Raw genomic sequence first — 23,753 nt, forward strand, 5'->3', positions numbered from 1 at the left:
ATACTAGGAGGTTAGGTAAAGTCCAGCTACAGGTGTTGTATTATACTAGGAGGTCAGATAAAGTCCACTACAGGTGTTGTATTATACTAGGAGGTCAGGTAAAGTCCAGCCACAGGTGTTATATGATACTAGGAGGTCAGATAAAGTCCAGCTACAGGTGTTGTATTATACTAGGAGGTCACGTAAAGTCCAGCGACAGGTGTTGTATGGTACTAGGAGGTCAGGTAAAGTCCAGCTACAGGTGTTGTATTATACTAGGAGGTGAGGTAAAGCCCAGCTACAGGTGTTGTATTATACTAGGAGGTCAGGTAAAGCCCATCTACAGGTTTTGTATTATACTAGGAGGTCAAGTAAAGTCCAGCTACAGGTGTTGTATTATACTAGGAGGCGTGGTAAAGTCCAGCTACAGGTGTTGTATTATACTAGGAGGCGAGGTAAAGCCCAGCTACGGGTGCTGTATTATACTAGGAGGTTGGGTAAGTCCACTACAGATGTTTTATTATACTAGGAGGCCAGGTAAAGTCCACTACAGGTGTTGTATTATACTAGGAGGTCAAGTAAAGTCCAGCAATAGGTGTTGTATTATACTAGGAGGCCAGGTAAAGTCCAGCTACAGGTGTTGTATTATACTAGGAGGTCAGGTAAAGTCCAGCTACAGGTGTTGTATTATACTAGGAGGTCAGGTAAAGTCCACTACAGGTGTTGTATTATACTAGGAGGTTAGGTAAAGTCCAGCTACAGGTGTTGTATTATACTAGGAGGTCAGATAAAGTCCACTACAGGTGTTGTATTATACTAGGAGGTCAGGTAAAGTCCAGCCACAGGTGTTATATGATACTAGGAGGTCAGATAAAGTCCAGCTACAGGTGTTGTATGGTACGAGGAGGTCAGGTAAAGTCCCGCTACAGGTGTTGTATTGTACGAGGAGGTCAGGTAAAGTCCAGCTACAGGTGTTGTATTATACTAGGAGGTCAGGTAAAGTCCAGCTATAGGTGTTGTATTATACTAGGAGGTCAGGTAAAGTCCAGCTATAGGTGTTGTATTATACTAGGAGGTCAGGTAAAGTCCAGATACAGGTGTTGTATTATACTAGGAGGCGAGGTAAAGAACAGCTACAGGTGTTGTATTATACTAGGAGGTCAGGTAAAGTCCAGCTACAGGTGTTGTATTATACTAGGAGGCGAGGTAAAGTCCAGCTACGGGTGCTGTATTATACTAGGAGGTCGGGTAAGTCCACTACAGATGTTTTATTATACTAGGAGGCCAGGTAAAGTCCACCATAGGTGTTGTATTATACTAGGAGGTCAGGTAAAGTCCAGCTACAGGTGTTGTATTATACTAGGAGGTCAGGTAAAGTCCAGCTATAGGTGTTGTATTATACTAGGAGGTCAGGTAAAGTCCAGATACAGGTGTTGTATTATACTAGGAGGCGAGGTAAAGAACAGCTACAGGTGTTGTATTATACTAGGAGGTCAGGTAAAGTCCAGCTACAGGTGTTGTATTATACTAGGAGGCGAGGTAAAGTCCAGCTACGGGTGCTGTATTATACTAGGAGGTCGGGTAAGTCCACTACAGATGTTTTATTATACTAGGAGGCCAGGTAAAGTCCACCATAGGTGTTGTATTATACTAGGAGGTCAAGTAAAGTCCAGCAACAGGTGTTGTATTATACTAGGAGGCCAGGTAAAGTCCAGCTAGTGTTGTATTATACTAGGAGGTAAGGTAAAGTCCAGCTATAGGTGTTGTATTATACTAGGAGGTCAAGTAAAGTCCAGCTACAGGTGTTGCATTATACTGGGAGGTCAGGTAAAGTCCAGCTACGGGTGTTGTATTATACTAGGAGGTCAGGTAAAGTCCAGCGAAAGGTGTTGTATTATACTAGGAGGCGAGGTAAAGTCCAGCTACAGGTGTTGTATCATACTAGGAGGCGAGGTAAAGCCCAGCTACGGGTGCTGTATTATACTAGGAGGTTGGGTAAGTCCACTACAGATGTTTTATTATACTAGGAGGCCAGGTAAAGTCCACTACAGGTGTTGTATTATACTAGGAGGTCAAGTAAAGTCCAGCAATAGGTGTTGTATTATACTAGGAGGCCAGGTAAAGTCCAGCTACAGGTGTTGTATTATACTAGGAGGTCAAGTAAAGTCCAGCTACAGGTGTTGCATTATACTGGGAGGTCAGGTAAAGTCCAGCTACGGGTGTTGTATTATACTAGGAGGTCAGGTGAGGTCCAGCTACAGGTGTTGTATTATACTAGGAGGTCAGGTAAAGTCCAGCTACAGGTGTTGTATTATACTTGGAGGTCATTTAAAATCCAGCTACAGGTGTTGTATTATACTAGGAGGTTAGGTAAAGTCCAGCTATATGTGTTGTATTATACTAGGAGGTCAAGTAAAGTCCAGCTACAGGTGTTGCATTATACTGGGAGGTCAGGTAAAGTCCAGCTACGGGTGTTGTATTATACTAGGAGGTCAGATAAAGTACAGCTACGGGTGTTGTATTATACTAGAGGCCAGGTAAAGTCCAGTGACAGGTGTGGTATTATACTAGGAGGCCAGTTAACGTCCACCGACAGGTGTTGTATTGTACGGGGAGATCAGGTAATGCCCAGCTACGGGTGTTGTATTATACTAGGAGGTCAGGTAAAGTCCACTGCAGGTGTTTTGTTATACTAGGAGGCCAGGTAAAGTCTACTACAGGTGTTGTATTATACTAGGAGGCCAGGTAAAGTCCACTACAGTTGTTGTATTATACTAGGAGGTCAGGTAAAGTCCAGCTACAGGTGTTGTATTGTACGAGGAGGTCAGGTACAGTCCAGCTACAGGTGTTGTATTATACTAGGAGGTCAGATAAAGTCCAGCTACAGGTGTTGCACTTTACAAGGAGGTCAGGTAAAGTCCAGCTACAGGTTATGTATTATACTAGGAGGTCAGGTAAAATCCAGCGACAAGTGTTGTATTATACCAGGAGGCCAGGTAAAGTCCAGCGAAAGGTGTTGTATTATACTAGGAGGCCAGGTAACGTCCACCGACAGGTGTTGTATTATAATAGGACGCCAGGTAAAGTCCAGCTACAGGTGTTGTATTATACTAGGAGGTCAGGTAAAGTCCAGCGACAGGTGTTGTATTATACTAGAATGTGAGATAAAGTTCAGCTACGGGTGCTGTATTATACTAGGAGGTCGGGTAAAGTCCACTACAGGTGTTGTATTATACTAGGAGGTCAAGTAAAGTCCAGGTACAGGTGTTGTTTTATACTAGGAGGTCAGGTAAAGTCCAGCGACAGGTGTTGCATTATACAAGGAGGTCAGGTAAGGTCCAGCTACAGGTGTTGTATTATACTAGGAGTACAGGTAAAGTCCACAACAGGTGTTGTATTATACTAGGAGGTCAAGTAAAGTCCAGCTACAGGTGTTGTATTATACTAGGAGGTCAGCTAAAGTCCAGCTATAGGTGATGTATTATACTAGAGGCCAGGTAAAGTCCAGCTACAGGTGTTGTATTATACTAGGAGGTCAGGTAAAGTCCCGCTACAGGTGTTGTATTATCCTAGGATGTCAGCTAAAGTCCAGCTATAGGTGTTGTAATATACTAGAGGCCAGGTAAAGTCCAGCTACAGGTGTTGTATTATACTAGGAGGTCAGGTAAAGTCCAGCGACAGGTGTTGTATGGTACGAGGAGGTCAGGTAAAGTCCAGCTACAGGTGTTGTATTGTACGAGGAGGTCAGGTAAAGTCCAGCTACAGGTGTTGTATTATACTAGGAGGTCAGGTAAAGTCCAGCTATAGGTGTTGTATTATACTAGGAGGTCAGGTAAAGTCCAGATACAGGTGTTGTATTATACTAGGAGGCGAGGTAAAGAACAGCTACAGGTGTTGTATTATACTAGGAGGTCAGGTAAAGTCCAGCTACAGGTGTTGTATTATACTAGGAGGCGAGGTAAAGTCCAGCTACGGGTGCTGTATTATACTAGGAGGTCGGGTAAGTCCACTACAGATGTTTTATTATACTAGGAGGCCAGGTAAAGTCCACCATAGGTGTTGTATTATACTAGGAGGTCAAGTAAAGTCCAGCAACAGGTGTTGTATTATACTAGGAGGCCAGGTAAAGTCCAGCTAGTGTTGTATTATACTAGGAGGTAAGGTAAAGTCCAGCTATAGGTGTTGTATTATACTAGGAGGTCAAGTAAAGACCAGCTACAGGTGTTGCATTATACTGGGAGGTCAGGTAAAGTCCAGCTACGGGTGTTGTATTATACTAGGAGGTCAGGTGAAGTCCAGCGAAAGGTGTTGTATTATACTAGGAGGCGAGGTAAAGCCCAGCTACAGGTGTTGTATTATACTATGAGGTCAGGTAAAGTCCAGCTACAGGTTTTGTATGATACTAGGAGGTCAGGTAAAGTCCAGCTACAGGTGTTGTATTATACTAGGAGGTTAGGTAAAGTCCAGCTACAGGTGTTGTATTATACTAGGAAGTCAGGTAAAGTCCAGGTACAGGTGTTGTATTATACTAGGAGGTTAGGTAAAGTCCAGCTACAGGTGTTGTATTAAACTAGGAGGTCAGGTAAAGTACAGCTACAGGTGTTGTATTATACTAGGAGGTCAGATAAAGTCCACTACAGGTGTTGTATTATACTAGGAGGTCAAGTAAAGTCCAGCTACAGGTGTTATATGATACTAGGAGGTCAGGTAAAGTCCAGCTACAGGTGTTGTATTATACTAGGAGGTCAGGTAAAGTCCACTACAGGTGTTGTATTATACTAGGAGGTTAGGTAAAGTCCAGCTACAGGTGTTGTATTATACTAGGAGGTCAGATAAAGTCCACTACAGGTGTTGTATTATACTAGGAGGTCAGGTAAAGTCCAGCCACAGGTGTTATATGATACTAGGAGGTCAGATAAAGTCCAGCTACAGGTGTTGTATTATACTAGGAGGTCACGTAAAGTCCAGCGACAGGTGTTGTATGGTACTAGGAGGTCAGGTAAAGTCCAGCTACAGGTGTTGTATTATACTAGGAGGTGAGGTAAAGCCCAGCTACAGGTGTTGTATTATACTAGGAGGTCAGGTAAAGCCCATCTACAGGTGTTGTATTATACTAGGAGGTCAAGTAAAGTCCAGCTACAGGTGTTGTATTATACTAGGAGGCGTGGTAAAGTCCAGCTACAGGTGTTGTATTATACTAGGAGGCGAGGTAAAGCCCAGCTACGGGTGCTGTATTATACTAGGAGGTTGGGTAAGTCCACTACAGATGTTTTATTATACTAGGAGGCCAGGTAAAGTCCACTACAGGTGTTGTATTATACTAGGAGGTCAAGTAAAGTCCAGCAATAGGTGTTGTATTATACTAGGAGGCCAGGTAAAGTCCAGCTACAGGTGTTGTATTATACTAGGAGGTCAGGTAAAGTCCAGCTACAGGTGTTGTATTATACTAGGAGGTCAGGTAAAGTCCACTACAGGTGTTGTATTATACTAGGAGGTTAGGTAAAGTCCAGCTACAGGTGTTGTATTATACTAGGAGGTCAGATAAAGTCCACTACAGGTGTTGTATTATACTAGGAGGTCAGGTAAAGTCCAGCCACAGGTGTTATATGATACTAGGAGGTCAGATAAAGTCCAGCTACAGGTGTTGTATGGTACGAGGAGGTCAGGTAAAGTCCCGCTACAGGTGTTGTATTGTACGAGGAGGTCAGGTAAAGTCCAGCTACAGGTGTTGTATTATACTAGGAGGTCAGGTAAAGTCCAGCTATAGGTGTTGTATTATACTAGGAGGTCAGGTAAAGTCCAGCTATAGGTGTTGTATTATACTAGGAGGTCAGGTAAAGTCCAGATACAGGTGTTGTATTATACTAGGAGGCGAGGTAAAGAACAGCTACAGGTGTTGTATTATACTAGGAGGTCAGGTAAAGTCCAGCTACAGGTGTTGTATTATACTAGGAGGCGAGGTAAAGTCCAGCTACGGGTGGAGGTCGGGTAAGTCCACTACAGATGTTTTATTATACTAGGAGGCCAGGTGTATTATACTAGGAGGTCAGGTAAAGTCCAGCTACAGGTGTTGTATTATACTAGGAGGTCAGGTAAAGTCCAGATACAGGTGTTGTATTATACTAGGAGGCGAGGTGTTGTATTATACTAGGAGGTCAGGTAAAGTCCAGCTACAGGTGTTGTATTATACTAGGAGGTCCAGGTAAAGTCCAGCTAGGAGGCCAGGTGTTGTATTATACTAGGAGGTCAAGGTAAAGTGTTGTATTATACCAGCCAGCTAGTGTTGTAGGTGTTGTATTATACTAGGAGGTCAAGTAAAGTCCAGCTACAGGTGTTGCATTATACTGGGAGGTCAGGTAAAGTCCAGCTACGGGTGTTGTATTATACTAGGAGGTCAGGTGAAGTCCAGCGAAAGGTGTTGTATTATACTAGGAGGCGAGGTAAAGCCCAGCTACAGGTGTTGTATTATACTATGAGGTCAGGTAAAGTCCAGCTACAGGTTTTGTATGATACTAGGAGGTCAGGTAAAGTCCAGCTACAGGTGTTGTATTATACTAGGAGGTTAGGTAAAGTCCAGCTACAGGTGTTGTATTATACTAGGAGGTCAGGTAAAGTCCAGGTACAGGTGTTGTATTATACTAGGAGGTTAGGTAAAGTCCAGCTACAGGTGTTGTATTAAACTAGGAGGTTAGGTAAAGTACAGCTACAGGTGTTGTATTATACTAGGAGGTCAGATAAAGTCCACTACAGGTGTTGTATTATACTAGGAGGTCAAGTAAAGTCCAGCTACAGGTGTTATTTGATACTAGGAGGTCAGGTAAAGTCCAGCTACAGGTGTTGTATTATACTAGGAGGTCAGGTAAAGTCCACTACAGGTGTTGTATTATACTAGGAGGTTAGGTAAAGTCCAGCTACAGGTGTTGTATTATACTAGGAGGTCAGATAAAGTCCACTACAGGTGTTGTATTATACTAGGAGGTCAGGTAAAGTCCAGCCACAGGTGTTATATGATACTAGGAGGTCAGATAAAGTCCAGCTACAGGTGTTGTATTATACTAGGAGGTCACGTAAAGTCCAGCGACAGGTGTTGTATGGTACTAGGAGGTCAGGTAAAGTCCAGCTACAGGTGTTGTATTATACTAGGAGGTGAGGTAAAGCCCAGCTACAGGTGTTGTATTATACTAGGAGGTCAGGTAAAGCCCATCTACAGGTGTTGTATTATACTAGGAGGTCAAGTAAAGTCCAGCTACAGGTGTTGTATTATACTAGGAGGCGTGGTAAAGTCCAGCTACAGGTGTTGTATTATACTAGGAGGCGAGGTAAAGCCCAGCTACGGGTGCTGTATTATACTAGGAGGTTGGGTAAGTCCACTACAGATGTTTTATTATACTAGGAGGCCAGGTAAAGTCCACTACAGGTGTTGTATTATACTAGGAGGTCAAGTAAAGTCCAGCAATAGGTGTTGTATTATACTAGGAGGCCAGGTAAAGTCCAGCTACAGGTGTTGTATTATACTAGGAGGTCAGGTAAAGTCCAGCTACAGGTGTTGTATTATACTAGGAGGTCAGGTAAAGTCCACTACAGGTGTTGTATTATACTAGGAGGTTAGGTAAAGTCCAGCTACAGGTGTTGTATTATACTAGGAGGTCAGATAAAGTCCACTACAGGTGTTGTATTATACTAGGAGGTCAGGTAAAGTCCAGCCACAGGTGTTATATGATACTAGGAGGTCAGATAAAGTCCAGCTACAGGTGTTGTATGGTACGAGGAGGTCAGGTAAAGTCCCGCTACAGGTGTTGTATTATCCTAGGATGTCAGCTAAAGTCCAGCGACAGGTGTTGTATGGTACGAGGAGGTCAGGTAAAGTCCAGCTACAGGTGTTGTATTGTACGAGGAGGTCAGGTAAAGTCCAGCTACAGGTGTTGTATTATACTAGGAGGTCAGGTAAAGTCCAGCTATAGGTGTTGTATTATACTAGGAGGTCAGGTAAAGTCCAGATACAGGTGTTGAATTATACTAGGAGGCGAGGTAAAGAACAGCTACAGGTGTTGTATTATACTAGGAGGTCAGGTAAAGTCCAGCTACAGGTGTTGTATTATACTAGGAGGCGAGGTAAAGTCCAGCTACGGGTGCTGTATTATACTAGGAGGTCGGGTAAGTCCACTACAGATGTTTTATTATACTAGGAGGCCAGGTAAAGTCCACCATAGGTGTTGTATTATACTAGGAGGTCAAGTAAAGTCCAGCAACAGGTGTTGTATTATACTAGGAGGCCAGGTAAAGTCCAGCTAGTGTTGTATTATACTAGGAGGTAAGGTAAAGTCCAGCTATAGGTGTTGTATTATACTAGGAGGTCAAGTAAAGTCCAGCTACAGGTGTTGCATTATACTGGGAGGTCAGGTAAAGTCCAGCTACGGGTGTTGTATTATACTAGGAGGTCAGGTGAAGTCCAGCGAAAGGTGTTGTATTATACTAGGAGGCGAGGTAAAGCCCAGCTACAGGTGTTGTATTATACTATGAGGTCAGGTAAAGTCCAGCTACAGGTTTTGTATGATACTAGGAGGTCAGGTAAAGTCCAGCTACAGGTGTTGTATTATACTAGGAGGTTAGGTAAAGTCCAGCTACAGGTGTTGTATTATACTAGGAGGTCAGGTAAAGTCCAGGTACAGGTGTTGTATTATACTAGGAGGTTAGGTAAAGTCCAGCTACAGGTGTTGTATTAAACTAGGAGGTCAGGTAAAGTACAGCTACAGGTGTTGTATTATACTAGGAGGTCAGATAAAGTCCACTACAGGTGTTGTATTATACTAGGAGGTCAAGTAAAGTCCAGCTACAGGTGTTATATGATACTAGGAGGTCAGGTAAAGTCCAGCTACAGGTGTTGTATTATACTAGGAGGTCAGGTAAAGTCCACTACAGGTGTTGTATTATACTAGGAGGTTAGGTAAAGTCCAGCTACAGGTGTTGTATTATACTAGGAGGTCAGATAAAGTCCACTACAGGTGTTGTATTATACTAGGAGGTCAGGTAAAGTCCAGCCACAGGTGTTATATGATACTAGGAGGTCAGGTAAAGTCCAGCTACAGGTGTTGTATTATACTAGGAGGTCACGTAAAGTCCAGCGACAGGTGTTGTATGGTACTAGGAGGTCAGGTAAAGTCCAGCTACAGGTGTTGTATTATACTAGGAGGTGAGGTAAAGCCCAGCTACAGGTGTTGTATTATACTAGGAGGTCAGGTAAAGCCCATCTACAGGTGTTGTATTATACTAGGAGGTTGGGTAAGTCCACTACAGATGTTTTATTATACTAGGAGGCCAGGTAAAGTCCACTACAGGTGTTGTATTATACTAGGAGGTCAAGTAAAGTCCAGCAATAGGTGTTGTATTATACTAGGAGGCCAGGTAAAGTCCAGCTACAGGTGTTGTATTATACTAGGAGGTCAAGTAAAGTCCAGCTACAGGTGTTGCATTATACTGGGAGGTCAGGTGAGGTCCAGCTACAGGTGTTGTATTATACTAGGAGGTCAGGTAAAGTCCAGCTACAGGTGTTGTATTATACTTGGAGGTCATTTAAAATCCAGCTCCAGGTGATGTATTATACTAGGAGGTTAGGTAAAGTCCAGCTATATGTGTTGTATTATACTAGGAGGTCAAGTAAAGTCCAGCTACAGGTGTTGCATTATACTGGGAGGTCAGGTAAAGTCCAGCTACGGGTGTTGTATTATACTAGGAGGTCAGATAAAGTACAGCTACGGGTGTTGTATTATACTAGAGGCCAGGTAAAGTCCAGCGACAGGTGTGGTATTATACTAGGAGGCCAGTTAACGTCCACCGACAGGTGTTGTATTGTACGGGGAGATCAGGTAATGCCCAGCTACGGGTGTTGTATTATACTAGGAGGTCAGGTAAAGTCCACTGCAGGTGTTTTATTATACTAGGAGGCCAGGTAAAGTCTACTACAGGTGTTGTATTATACTAGGAGTCCAGGTAAAGTCCACTACAGTTGTTGTATTATACTAGGAGGTCAGGTAAAGTCCAGCTACAGGTGTTGTATTGTACGAGGAGGTCAGGTACAGTCCAGCTACAGGTGTTGTATTATACTAGGAGGTCAGATAAAGTCCAGCTACAGGTGTTGCACTTTACAAGGAGGTCAGGTAAAGTCCAGCTACAGGTTTTGTATTATACTAGGAGGTCAGGTAAAATCCAGCGACAAGTGTTGTATTATACTAGGAGGCCAGGTAAAGTCCAGCGACAGGTGTTGTATTATACTAGGAGGTCAAGTAAAGTCCAGCTACAGGTGTTGCATTATACTGGGAGGTCAGGTAAAGTCCAGCTACGGGTGTTGTATTATACTAGGAGGTCAGGTGAGGTCCAGCTACAGGTGTTGCACTTTACAAGGAGGTCAGGTAAAGTCCAGCTACAGGTTTTGTATTATACTAGGAGGTCAGGTAAAATCCAGCGACAAGTGTTGTATTATACTAGGAGGCCAGGTAAAGTCCAGCGACAGGTGTTGTATTATACTAGGAGGCCAGGTAACGTCCACCGACAGGTGTTGTATTATAATAGGACGCCAGGTAACGTCCAGCTACAGGTGTTGTATTATACTAGGAGGTCAGGTAAAGTCCAGCGACAGGTGTTGTATTATACTAGAATGTGAGATAAAGTCCAGCTACGGGTGCTGTATTATACTAGGAGGTCGGGTAAAGTCCACTACAGGTGTTGTATTATACTAGGAGGTCAAGTAAAGTCCAGCTACAGGTGTTGTTTTATACTAGGAGGTCAGGTAAAGTCCAGCGACAGGTGTTGCATTATACAAGGAGGTCAAGTAAAGTCCAGCTACAGGTGTTGTATTATACTAGGAGGTCAGCTAAAGTCCAGCTATAGGTGTTGTATTATACTAGAGGCCAGGTAAAGTCCAGCTACTGTTGTTGTATTATACTAGGAGGTCAGGTAAAGTCCCGCTACAGGTGTTGTATTATCCTAGGATGTCAGCTAAAGTCCAGCTATAGGTGTTGTAATATACTAGAGGCCAGGTAAAGTCCAGCTACAGGTGTTGTATTATACTAGGAGGTCAGGTAAAGTCCAGCGACAGGTGTTGTATGGTACGAGGAGGTCAGGTAAAGTCCAGCTACAGGTGTTGTATTGTACGAGGAGGTCAGGTAAAGTCCAGCTACAGGTGTTGTATTATACTAGGAGGTCAGGTAAAGTCCAGCTATAGGTGTTGTATTATACTAGGAGGTCAGGTAAAGTCCAGATACAGGTGTTGTATTATACTAGGAGGTGAGGTAAAGAACAGCTACAGGTGTTGTATTATACTAGGAGGTCAGGTAAAGTCCAGCTACAGGTGTTGTATTATACTAGGAGGCGAGGTAAAGTCCAGCTACGGGTGCTGTATTATACTAGGAGGTCGGGTAAGTCCACTACAGATGTTTTATTATACTAGGAGGCCAGGTAAAGTCCACCATAGGTGTTGTATTATACTAGGAGGTCAAGTAAAGTCCAGCAACAGGTGTTGTATTATACTAGGAGGCCAGGTAAAGTCCAGCTAGTGTTGTATTATACTAGGAGGTAAGGTAAAGTCCAGCTATAGGTGTTGTATTATACTAGGAGGTCAAGTAAAGTCCAGCTACAGGTGTTGCATTATACTGGGAGGTCAGGTAAAGTCCAGCTACGGGTGTTGTATTATACTAGGAGGTCAGGTGAAGTCCAGCGAAAGGTGTTGTATTATACTAGGAGGCGAGGTAAAGCCCAGCTACAGGTGTTGTATTATACTATGAGGTCAGGTAAAGTCCAGCTACAGGTTTTGTATGATACTAGGAGGTCAGGTAAAGTCCAGCTACAGGTGTTGTATTATACTAGGAGGTTAGGTAAAGTCCAGCTACAGGTGTTGTATTATACTAGGAGGTCAGGTAAAGTCCAGGTACAGGTGTTGTATTATACTAGGAGGTTAGGTAAAGTCCAGCTACAGGTGTTGTATTAAATTAGGAGGTCAGGTAAAGTACAGCTACAGGTGTTGTATTATACTAGGAGGTCAGATAAAGTCCACTACAGGTGTTGTATTATACTAGGAGGTCAAGTAAAGTCCAGCTACAGGTGTTATATGATACTAGGAGGTCAGGTAAAGTCCAGCTACAGGTGTTGTATTATACTAGGAGGTCAGGTAAAGTCCACTACAGGTGTTGTATTATACTAGGAGGTTAGGTAAAGTCCAGCTACAGGTGTTGTATTATACTCGGAGGTCAGGTAAAGTCCAGCTACAGGTGTTGTATTATACTAGGAGGTCAGGTAAAGTCCATCGACAAGTGTTGTATTATAATAGGTCAGGAAAAGTCCAGCTACAGGTGTTGTATTATACTAGGAGGTCAGGTAAAGTTCACTACAGGTGTTGTATTATACTAGGAGGTCAGGTAAAATCCAGCGACAGGTGTTGTATTATACTAGGAGGCCAGGTAAAGTCCAGCGACAGGTGTTGTATTATACTAGGAGGCCAGGTAACGTCCACCGACAGGTGTTGTATTATAATAGGACACCAGGTAAAGTCCAGCTACAGGTGTTGTATTATACTAGGAGGTCAGGTAAAGTCCAGCGACAGGTGTTGTATTATACTAGAAGGTGAGATAAAGTCCAGCTACGGGTGCTGTGTTATACTAGGAGGTCGGGTAAAGTCCACTACAGGTGTTGTATTATACTAGGAGGTCAAGTAAAGTCCAGCTACAGGTGTTGTTTTATAATAGGAGGTCAGGTAAAGTCCAGCGACAGGTGTTGCATTATACAAGGAGGTCAGGTAAGGTCCAGCTACAGGTGTTGTATTATACTAGGAGTACAGGTAAAGTCCACAACAGGTGTTGTATTATACTAGGAGGTCAAGTAAAGTCCAGCTACAGGTGTTGTATTATACTAGGAGGTCAGCTAAAGTCCAGCTATAGGTGTTGTATTATACTAGAGGCCAGGTAAAGTCCAGCTACAGGTGTTGTATTATACTAGGAGGTCAGGTAAAGTCCACTACAGGTGTTGTATTATACTAGGAGGTCAGGTAAAGTCCAGCTACAGGTGTTGTATTATACTAGGAGGTCAGGTAAAGTCCAGCTACAGGTGTTGTATTATACTAGGAGGTCAGGTAAAGTCCAGCGACAGGTGTTGTATGGTACAAGGAGGTCAGGTAAAGTTCAGTTACAGGTGTTGTATTGTACGAGGAAGTCAGGTAAAGTCCAGCTACAGGTGTTGTATTATACTAGGAGGTCAGGTAAAGTCCAGCTAAAGGTGTTGTATTATACTAGGAGGCGAGGTAAAGCCCAGCTACAGGTGTTGTATTATACTAGGAGGCGAGGTAAAGCCCAGCTACAGGTGTTGTATTATACCAGGAGGTCAGGTAAAGTACAGCTACAGGTGTTGTATTATACTAACAGGCCAGGTAAAGTCCACTACAGGTGTTGTATTAAACTAGGAGGTCAGGTAAAGTCCACTACAGGTGTTGTATTATCCTAGGAGGTCAGGTAAAGTCCAGCTACAGGTGTTGTATTATACTAGGAGGTCAGGTAAAGTACAGCTACAGGTGTTGTATTAAACTAGGAGGTCAGGTAAAGTACAGCTACAGGTGTTGTATTATACTAGGAGGTCAGGTAAAGTCCACTACAGGTGTTGTATTAAACTAGGAGGTCAGGTAAAGTACAGCTACAGGTGTTGTATTATACTAGGAGATCAGGTAAAGTCCAGCTACAGGTGTTATATGATACTAGGAGGTCAGGTAAAGTCCAGCCACAGGTGTTGTATTATACTAGGAGGTCAGGTAAAGTCCACTACAGGTGTTGTATTATACCAGGAGGTCAGGTAAAGTCCACTACAGGTGTTGTATTATACTCGGAGGTCAGGTAAAGTCCAGCTACAGGTGTTGTATTATACTAGGAGGTCAGGTAAAGTCCAGCGACAAGTGTTGTATTATAATAGGTCAGGTAAAGTACAGCTACAGGTGTTGTATTATACTAGGAGGTCAAGTAAAGTCCAGCTACAGGTTTTGCATTATACTAGGAGGTCAGATAAGTCCTCTACAGGTGTTGTATTATACTAGGAGGTCAGCTAAAGTCCACTACGGGTGTTTTATTATACTAGGAGGTCTGGTAAAGTCCAGCGACAGGTGTTGTATTATACTAGGAGGTCAGGTAAAGTCCAGCTACAGGTGTTGTATTATACTAGGAGGTCAGGTAAAGTCCAGCAACAGGTGTTGTATGGTACGAGGAGGTCAGGTAAAGTTCAGTTACAGGTGTTGTATTGTACGAGGAAGTCAGGTAAAGTCCAGCTACAGGTGTTGTATTATACTAGGAGGCGAGGTAAAGCCCAGCTACAGGTGTTGTATTATACCAGGAGGTCAGGTAAAGTACAGCTACAGGTGTTGTATTATACTAGGAGGTCAAGTAAAGTCCAGCTACAGGTTTTGCATTATACTAGGAGGTCAGATAAGTCCTCTACAGGTGTTGTATTATACTAGGAGGTCAGCTAAAGTCCACTACGGGTGTTTTATTATACTAGGAGGTCTGGTAAAGTCCAGCGACAGGTGTTGTATTATACTAGGAGGTCAGGTAAAGTCCAGCTACAGGTGTTGTATTATACTAGGAGGTCAGGTAAAGTCCAGCGACAGGTGTTGTATGGTACGAGGAGGTCAGGTAAAGTTCAGTTACAGGTGTTGTATGGTACGAGGAGGTCAGGTAAAGTCCAGCTACAGGTGTTGTATTATACTAGGAGGTCAGGTAAAGTCCAGCTATAGGTGTTGTATTATACTAGGAGGTCAGGTAAAGTACAGCTAAAGGTGTTGTATTATACTAGGAGGTCAAGTAAAGTCCAGCTACAGGTTTTGCATTATACTAGGAGGTCAGATAAGTCCTCTACAGGTGTTGTATTATACTAGGAGGTCAGCTAAAGTCCACTACGGGTGTTTTATTATACTAGGAGGTCTGGTAAAGTCCAGCGACAGGTGTTGTATTATACTAGGAGGTCAGGTAAAGTCCAGCTACAGGTGTTGTATTATACTAGGAGGTCAGGTAAAGTCCAGCGACAGGTGTTGTATGGTACGAGGAGGTCAGGTAAAGTTCAGTTACAGGTGTTGTATGGTACGAGGAGGTCAGGTAAAGTCCAGCTACAGGTGTTGTATTATACTAGGAGGTCAGGTAAAGTCCAGCTATAGGTGTTGTATTATACTAGGAGGTCAGGTAAAGTACAGCTAAAGGTGTTGTATTATACTAGGAGGCGAGGTAAAGCCCAGCTACAGGTGTTGTATTATACTAGGAGGCGAGGTAAAGCCCAGCTACAGGTGTTGTATTATACCAGGAGGTCAGGTAAAGTACAGCTACAGGTGTTGTATTATACTAACAGGCCAGGTAAAGTCCACTACAGGTGTTGTATTAAACTAGGAGGTCAGATAAAGTCCACTACAGGTGTTGTATTATACTAGGAGGTCAGGTAAAGTACAGCTACAGGTGTTGTATTAAACTAGGAGGTCAGGTAAAGTACAGCTACAGGTGTTGTATTATACTAGGAGGTCAGGTAAAGTCCACTACAGGTGTTGTATTAAACTAGGAGGTCAGGTAAAGTACAGCTACAGGTGTTATATGATACTAGGAGGTCAGGTAAAGTCCAGCTACAGGTGTTGTATTATACTAGGAGGTCAGGTAAAGTCCACTACAGGTGTTGTATTATACCAGGAGGTCAGGTAAAGTCCACTACAGGTGTTGTATTATACTAGGAGGTCAGGTAAAGTCCAGCGACAAGTGTTGTATTATAATAGGTCAGGTAAAGTACAGCTACAGGTGTTGTATTATACTAGGAGGTCAGGTAAAGTCCACCTACAGGTGTTGTATTATACTAGGAGGTCAGGTAAAGTCAAGCTACAGGTGTTGTATTATACTAGGAGGTCAGGTAAAGTCCAGCGACAAGTGTAAAGTACAGCTACAGGTGTTGTATTATACTAGGAGGTCAAGTAAAGTCCAGCTACAGGTTTTGCATTATACTAGGAGGTATTATAAGGAGGTCAGCTAAAGTCCACTAGGTGTTGTATTATACTAGGAGGTCAGGGTAAAGTACAGCTACAGGTGTTGTATTATACTAGGAGGTCAAGTAAAGTCCAGCTACAGGTTTTGCATTATACTAGGAGGTCAGATAAGTCCTCTACAGGTGTTGTATTATACTAGGAGGTCAGGTAAAGTCCACTACGGGTGTTTTATTATACTAGGAGGTCTGGTAAAGTCCAGCGACAGGTGTTGTATTATACTAGGAGGTCAGGTAAAGTCCAGCTACAGGTGTTGTATTATACTAGGAGGTCAGGTAAAGTCCAGCGACAGGTGTTGTATGGTACGAGGAGGTCAGGTAAAGTTCAGTTACAGGTGTTGTATTGTACGAGGAGGTCAGGTAAAGTCCAGCTACAGGTGTTGTATTATACTAGGAGGTCAGGTAAAGTCCAGCTATAGGTGTTGTATTATACTAGGAGGTCAGGTAAAGTCCAGCTAAAGGTGTTGTATTATACTAGGAGGCGAGGTAAAGCCCAGCTACAGGTGTTGTATTATACTAGGAGGCGAGGTAAAGCCCAGCTACAGGTGTTGTATTATACCAGGAGGTCAGGTAAAGTACAGCTACAGGTGTTGTATTATACTAACAGGCCAGGTAAAGTCCACTACAGGTGTTGTATTAAACTAGGAGGTCAGGTAAAGTCCACTACAGGTGTTGTATTATACTAGGAGGTCAAGTAAAGTCCAGCTACAGGTTTTGCATTATACTAGGAGGTCAGGTAAAGTCCACTACAGGTGTTGTATTATCCTAGGAGGTCAGGTAAAGTCCAGCTACAGGTGTTGTATTATACTAGGAGGTCAGGTAAAGTACAGCTACAGGTGTTGTATTATACTAGGAGGTCAGGTAAAGTACAGCTACAGGTGTTGTATTATACTAGGAGGTCAGGTAAAGTCCACTACAGGTGTTGTATTAAACTAGGAGGTCAGGTAAAGTACAGCTACAGGTGTTGTATTATACTAGGAGATCAGGTAAAGTCCAGCTACAGGTGTTGTATTATACTAGGAGGTCAGGTAAAGTCCACTACAGGTGTTGTATTATACCAGGAGGTCAGGTAAAGTCCACTACAGGTGTTGTATTATACTCGGAGGTCAGGTAAAGTCCAGCTACAGGTGTTGTATTATACTAGGAGGTCAGGTAAAGTCCAGCTACAGGTGTTGTATTATACTAGGTCAGGTAAAGTACAGCTACAGGTGTTGTATTATAATAGGTCAGGTAAAGTACAGCTACAGGTGTTGTATTATACTAGGAGGTCAAGTAAAGTCCAGCTACAGGTTTTGCATTATACTAGGAGGTCAGATAAGTCCTCTACAGGTGATGTATTATACTAGGAGGTCAGGTAAAGTCCACTACAGGTGTTGTATTATACCTAGGAGGTCAGGTAAAGTCCAGCTACAGGTGTTGTATTATACTAGGAGGTCAGGTAAAGTCCACTACAGGTGTTGTATTATACTAGGAGGTCAGATAAGTCCTCTACAGGTGTTGTATTATACTAGGAGGTCAGGTAAAGTCCACTACGGGTGTTTTATTATACTAGGAGGTCTGGTAAAGTCCAGCGACAGGTGTTGTATTGTACTAGGAGGTCAGGTAAAGTCCAGCTACAGGTGTTGTATTATACTAGGAGGTCAGGTAAAGTCCAGCTACAGGTGTTGTATGATACTAGGAGGTCAGGTAAAGTCCAGCTACAGGTGTTGTATTATACTAGGAGGTCAGGTAAAGTCCACTACAGGTGTTGTATTATACTAGGAGGTCAGGTAAAGTCCAGCTACAGGTGTTGTATTATACTAGGAGGTCAGGTAAAGTACAGCTACAGGTGTTGTATTAAACTAGGAGGTCAGGTAAAGTACAGCTACAGGTGTTGTATTATACTAGGAGGTCAGGTAAAGTCCACTACAGGTGTTGTATTATACCAGGAGGTCAGGTAAAGTCCACTACAGGTGTTGTATTATACTAGGAGGTCAGGTAAAGTCCAGCTACAGGTGTTGTATTATACTAGGAGGTCAGGTAAAGTCCAGCTACAGGTGTTGTATTATAATAGGTCAGGTAAAGTACAGCTACAGGTGTTGTATTATACTAGGAGGTCAGGTAAAGTCCAGCTACAGGTGTTGTATTATACTAGGAGGTCAGGTAAAGTCCAGCTACAGGTGTTGTATTATACTAGGAGGTCAGGTAAAGTCCACTACAGTCCTCTACAGGTGTTGTATTATACTCGGAGGTCAGGTAAAGTCCAGCTACAGGTGTTGTATTATACTAGGAGGTCAGGTAAAGTCCAGCGACAAGTGTTGTATTATAATAGGTCAGGTAAAGTACAGCTACAGGTGTTGTATTATACTAGGAGGTCAAGTAAAGTCCAGCTACAGGTTTTGCATTATACTAGGAGGTCAGATAAGTCCTCTACAGGTGTTGTATTATACTAGGAGGTCAGGTAAAGTCCACTACGGGTGTTTTATTATACTAGGAGGTCTGGTAAAGTCCAGCGACAGGTGCTGTATTATACTAGGAGGTCAGGTAAAGTACATCACAGGTGTTTTATTAAACTAGGAGTTCAGGTAAAGTACAGCTACAGGTGTTGTATTATACTAGGAGGTCAAGTAAAGTCCACTACAGGTTTTGCATTATACTAGGAGGTCAGGTAAAGTCCACTACAGGTGTTGTATTATCCTAGGAGGTCAGGTAAAGTCCAGCTACAGGTGTTGTATTATACTAGGAGGTCAGGTAAAGTACAGCTACAGGTGTTGTATTAAACTAGGAGGTCAGGTAAAGTACAGCTACAGGTGTTGTATTATACTAGGAGGTCAGGTAAAGTCCAGCTACAGGTGTTGTATTATACTAGGAGGTCAGGTAAAGTCCACTACAGGTGTTGTATTAAACTAGGAGGTCAGGTAAAGTACAGCTACAGGTGTTGTATTATACTAGGAGATCAGGTAAAGTCCAGCTACAGGTGTTATATGATACTAGGAGGTCAGGTAAAGTCCAGCCACAGGTGTTGTATTATACTAGGAGGTCAGGTAAAGTCCACTACAGGTGTTGTATTATACCAGGAGGTCAGGTAAAGTCCACCTACAGGTGTTGTATTATACTCGGAGGTCAGGTAAAGTCAAGCTACAGGTGTTGTATTGTACTAGGAGGTCAGGTAAAGTCCAGCGACAAGTGTTGTATTATAATAGGTCAGGTAAAGTACAGCTACAGGTGTTGTATTATACTAGGAGGTCAAGTAAAGTCCAGCTACAGGTTTTGCATTATACTAGGAGGTCAGATAAGTCCTCTACAGGTGTTGTATTATACTAGGAGGTCAGGTAAAGTCCACTACGGGTGTTTTATTATACTAGGAGTTCTGGTAAAGTCCAGCGAAAGGTGTTGTATTATACTAGGAGGTCAGGTAAAGTCCAGCTACAGGTGTTGTATTATACTAGGAGGTCAGGTAAAGTCCAGCGACAGGTGTTGTATGGTACGAGGAGGTCAGGTAAAGTTCAGTTACAGGTGTTGTATTGTACGAGGAAGTCAGGTAAAGTCCAGCTACAGGTGTTGTATTATACTAGGAGGTCAGGTAAAGTCCAGCTATAGGTGTTGTATTATACTAGGAGGTCAGGTAAAGTCCAGCTAAAGGTGTTGTATTATACTAGGAGGCGAGGTAAAGCCCAGCTACAGGTGTTGTATTATACTAGGAGGCGAGGTAAAGCCCAGCTACAGGTGTTGTATTATACCAGGAGGTCAGGTAAAGTACAGCTACAGGTGTTGTATTATACTAACAGGCCAGGTAAAGTCCACTACAGGTGTTGTATTAAACTAGGAGGTCAGGTAAAGTCCACTACAGGTGTTGTATTATACTAGGAGGTCAAGTAAAGTCCAGCTACAGGTTTTGCATTATACTAGGAGGTCAGGTAAAGTCCACTACAGGTGTTGTATTATCCTAGGAGGTCAGGTAAAGTCCAGCTACAGGTGTTGTATTATACTAGGAGGTCAGGTAAAGTACAGCTACAGGTGTTGTATTAAACTAGGAGGTCAGGTAAAGTACAGCTACAGGTGTTGTATTATACTAGGAGGTCAGGTAAAGTCCACTACAGGTGTTGTATTAAACTAGGAGGTCAGGTAAAGTACAGCTACAGGTGTTGTATTATACTAGGAGATCAGGTAAAGTCCAGCTACAGGTGTTGTATTATACTAGGAGGTCAGGTAAAGTCCACTACAGGTGTTGTATTATACCAGGAGGTCAGGTAAAGTCCACTACAGGTGTTGTATTATACTCGGAGGTCAGGTAAAGTCCAGCTACAGGTGTTGTATTATACTAGGAGGTCAGGTAAAGTCCAGCGACAAGTGTTGTATTATAATAGGTCAGGTAAAGTACAGCTACAGGTGTTGTATTATACTAGGAGGTCAAGTAAAGTCCAGCTACAGGTTTTGCATTATACTAGGAGGTCAGATAAGTCCTCTACAGGTGATGTATTATACTAGGAGGTCAGGTAAAGTCCACTACAGGTGTTGTATTATCCTAGGAGGTCAGGTAAAGTCCAGCTACAGGTGTTGTATTATACTAGGAGGTCAGGTAAAGTCCACTACAGGTGTTGTATTATACTAGGAGGTCAGATAAGTCCTCTACAGGTGTTGTATTATACTAGGAGGTCAGGTAAAGTCCACTACGGGTGTTTTATTATACTAGGAGGTCTGGTAAAGTCCAGCGACAGGTGTTGTATTGTACTAGGAGGTCAGAAAAAGTCCACTACAGGTGTTGTATTATCCTAGGAGGTCAGGTAAAGTCCAGCTACAGGTGTTGTATGATACTAGGAGGTCAGTTAAAGTCCATCTACAGGTGTTGTATGATACTAGGAGGTCAGTTAAAGTCCACTACAGGTGTTGTATTATACTAGGAGGTCAGGTAAAGTCCAGCTACAGGTGTTGTATTATACTAGGAGGTCAGGTAAAGTACAGCTACAGGTGTTGTATTAAACTAGGAGGTCAGGTAAAGTACAGCTACAGGTGTTGTATTATACTAGGAGGTCAGGTAAAGTCCACTACAGGTGTTGTATTATACCAGGAGGTCAGGTAAAGTCCACTACAGGTGTTGTATTATACTCTGAGGTCAGGTAAAGTCCAGCTACAGGTGTTGTATTATACAAGGAGGTCAGGTAAAGTCCAGCGACAAGTGTTGTATTATAATAGGTCAGGTAAAGTACAGCTACAGGTGTTGTATTATACTAGGAGGTCAGGTAAAGTCCACTACAGGTGTTGTATTATACTAGGAGGTCAAGTAAAGTCCAGCTACAGGTTTTGCATTATACTAGGAGGTCAGATAAGTCCTCTACAGGTGTTGTATTATACTAGGAGGTCAGGTAAAGTCCACTACGGGTGTTTTATTATACTAGGAGGTCTGGTAAAGTCCAGCGACTGGTGTTGTATTATACTAGGAGGTCAGAAAAAGTCCACTACAGGTGTTGTATTATCCTAGGAGGTCAGGTAAAGTCCAGCGACGGGTGTTGTATTAAACCAGGAGGTCAGGTAAAGTACAGCTACAGGTGTTGTATTATACTAACAGGCCAGGTAAAGTCCACTACAGGTGTTGTATTAAACTAGGAGGTCAGGTAAAGTCCAGCTACAGGTGTTGTATGATACTAGGAGGTCAGTTAAAGTCCAGCTACAGGTGTTGTATGATACTAGGAGGTCAGTTAAAGTCCACTACAGGTGTTGTATTATACTAGGAGGTCAGGTAAAGTCCACTACAGGTGTTGTATTATACTAGGAGGTCAGGTAAAGTCCACTACAGGTGTTGTATTATCCTAGGAGGTCAGGTAAAGTCCAGCTACAGGTGTTGTATTATACTAGGAGGTCAGGTAAAGTACAGCTACAGGTGTTGTATTATACTAGGAGGTCAGGTAAAGTCCACTGCAGGTGTTGTATTAAACTAGGAGGTCAGGTAAAGTACAGCTACAGGTGTTGTATTATACTAGGAGGTCAGGTAAAGTCCAGCTACAGGTGTTATATGATACTAGGAGGTCAGGTAAAGTCCAGCTACAGGTGTTGTATTATACTAGGAGGCCAGGTAAAGTCCACTACAGGTGTTGTATTATACTCGGAGGTCAGGTAAAGTCCAGCTACAGGTGTTGTATTATACTAGGAGGTCAGGTAAAGTCCAGCGACAAGTGTTGTATTATAATAGGTCAGGTAAAGTACAGCTACAGGTGTTGTATTATACTAGGAGGTCAGGTAAAGTCCACTACGGGTGTTTTATTATACTAGGAGGTCTGGTAAAGTCCAGCGACAGGTGTTGTATTATACTAGGAGGTCAGAAAAAGTCCACTACAGGTGTTGTATTATCCTAGGAGGTCAGGTAAAGTCCAGCGACGGGTGTTGTATTAAACCAGGAGGTCAGGTAAAGTACAGCTACAGGTGTTGTATTATACTAACAGGCCAGGTAAAGTCCACTACAGGTGTTGTATTAAACTAGGAGGTCAGGTAAAGTCCAGCTACAGGTGTTGTATGATACTAGGAGGTCAGGTAAAGTCCAGCTACAGGTGTTGTATGATACTAGGAGGTCAGGTAAAGTCCACTACAGGGGTTGTATTATACTAGGAGGTCAGGTAAAGTCCAGCTACAGGTGTTGTATTATACTAGGAGGTCAGGTAAAGTCCACTACAGGTGTTGTATTATACTAGGAGGTCAGGTAAAGTCCAGCGACAAGTGTTGTATTATAATAGGTCAGGTAAAGTACAGCTACAGGTGTTGTATTATACTAGGAGGTCAGGTAAAGTCCACTACAGGTGTTGTATTATACTAGGAGGTCAAGTAAAGTCCAGCTACAGGTTTTGCATTATACTAGGAGGTCAGATAAGTCCTCTACAGGTGTTGTATTATACTAGGAGGTCTGGTAAAGTCCACTACGGGTGTTTTATTATACTAGGAGGTCTGGTAAAGTCCAGCGACAGGTGTTGTATTATACTAGGAGGTCAGAAAAAGTCCACTACAGGTGTTGTATTATCCTAGGAGGTCAGGTAAAGTCCAGCGACGGGTGTTGTATTAAACCAGGAGGTCAGGTAAAGTACAGCTACAGGTGTTGTATTATACTAACAGGCCAGGTAAAGTCCACTACAGGTGTTGTATTAAACTAGGAGGTCAGGTAAAGTCCAGCTACAGGTGTTGTATGATACTAGGAGGTCAGGTAAAGTCCAGCTACAGGTGTTGTATGATACTAGGAGGTCAGGTAAAGTCCACTACAGGGGTTGTATTATACTAGGAGGTCCGGTAAAGTCCAGCTACAGGTGTTGTATTATACTAGGAGGTCAGGTAAAGTCCAGCTACAGGTGTTGTATTATAATAGGAGGTCAGGTAAAGTCCAGCTACAGGTGTTGTATTATACTAGGAGGTCAGGTAAAGTCCACTACAGGTGTTGTATTATACTAGGAGGTCAGGTAAAGTCCAGCGACAAGTGTTGTATTATAATAGGTCAGGTAAAGTACAGCTACAGGTGTTGTATTATACTAGGAGGTCAGGTAAAGTCCACTACAGGTGTTGTATTATACTAGGAGGTCAAGTAAAGTCCAGCTACAGGTTTTGCATTATACTAGGAGGTCAGATAAGTCCTCTACAGGTGTTGTATTATACTAGGAGGTCTGGTAAAGTCCACTACGGGTGTTTTATTATACTAGGAGGTCTGGTAAAGTCCAGCGACAGGTGTTGTATTATACTAGGAGGTCAGAAAAAGTCCACTACAGGTGTTGTATTATCCTAGGAGG

The 23,753-nt window shown here is 42.8% G+C and overlaps 1 protein-coding gene across 5 annotated transcripts in view; it reads right to left on the minus strand.

Annotated features, from left to right (window-relative positions):
• Nucleotides 1–23,753, minus strand: part of LOC139393160 (scm-like with four MBT domains protein 2) — a 117,641-nt gene that overhangs the window by 81,111 nt on the left and 12,777 nt on the right. The gene's annotated exons all lie outside the window — the stretch shown is intronic.

The sequence above is a fragment of the Oncorhynchus clarkii genome, chromosome 33 (genome assembly GCF_045791955.1).
Source record: "Oncorhynchus clarkii lewisi isolate Uvic-CL-2024 chromosome 33, UVic_Ocla_1.0, whole genome shotgun sequence".
In the NCBI taxonomy this organism is placed as follows: Eukaryota; Metazoa; Chordata; class Actinopteri; order Salmoniformes; family Salmonidae; genus Oncorhynchus; species Oncorhynchus clarkii.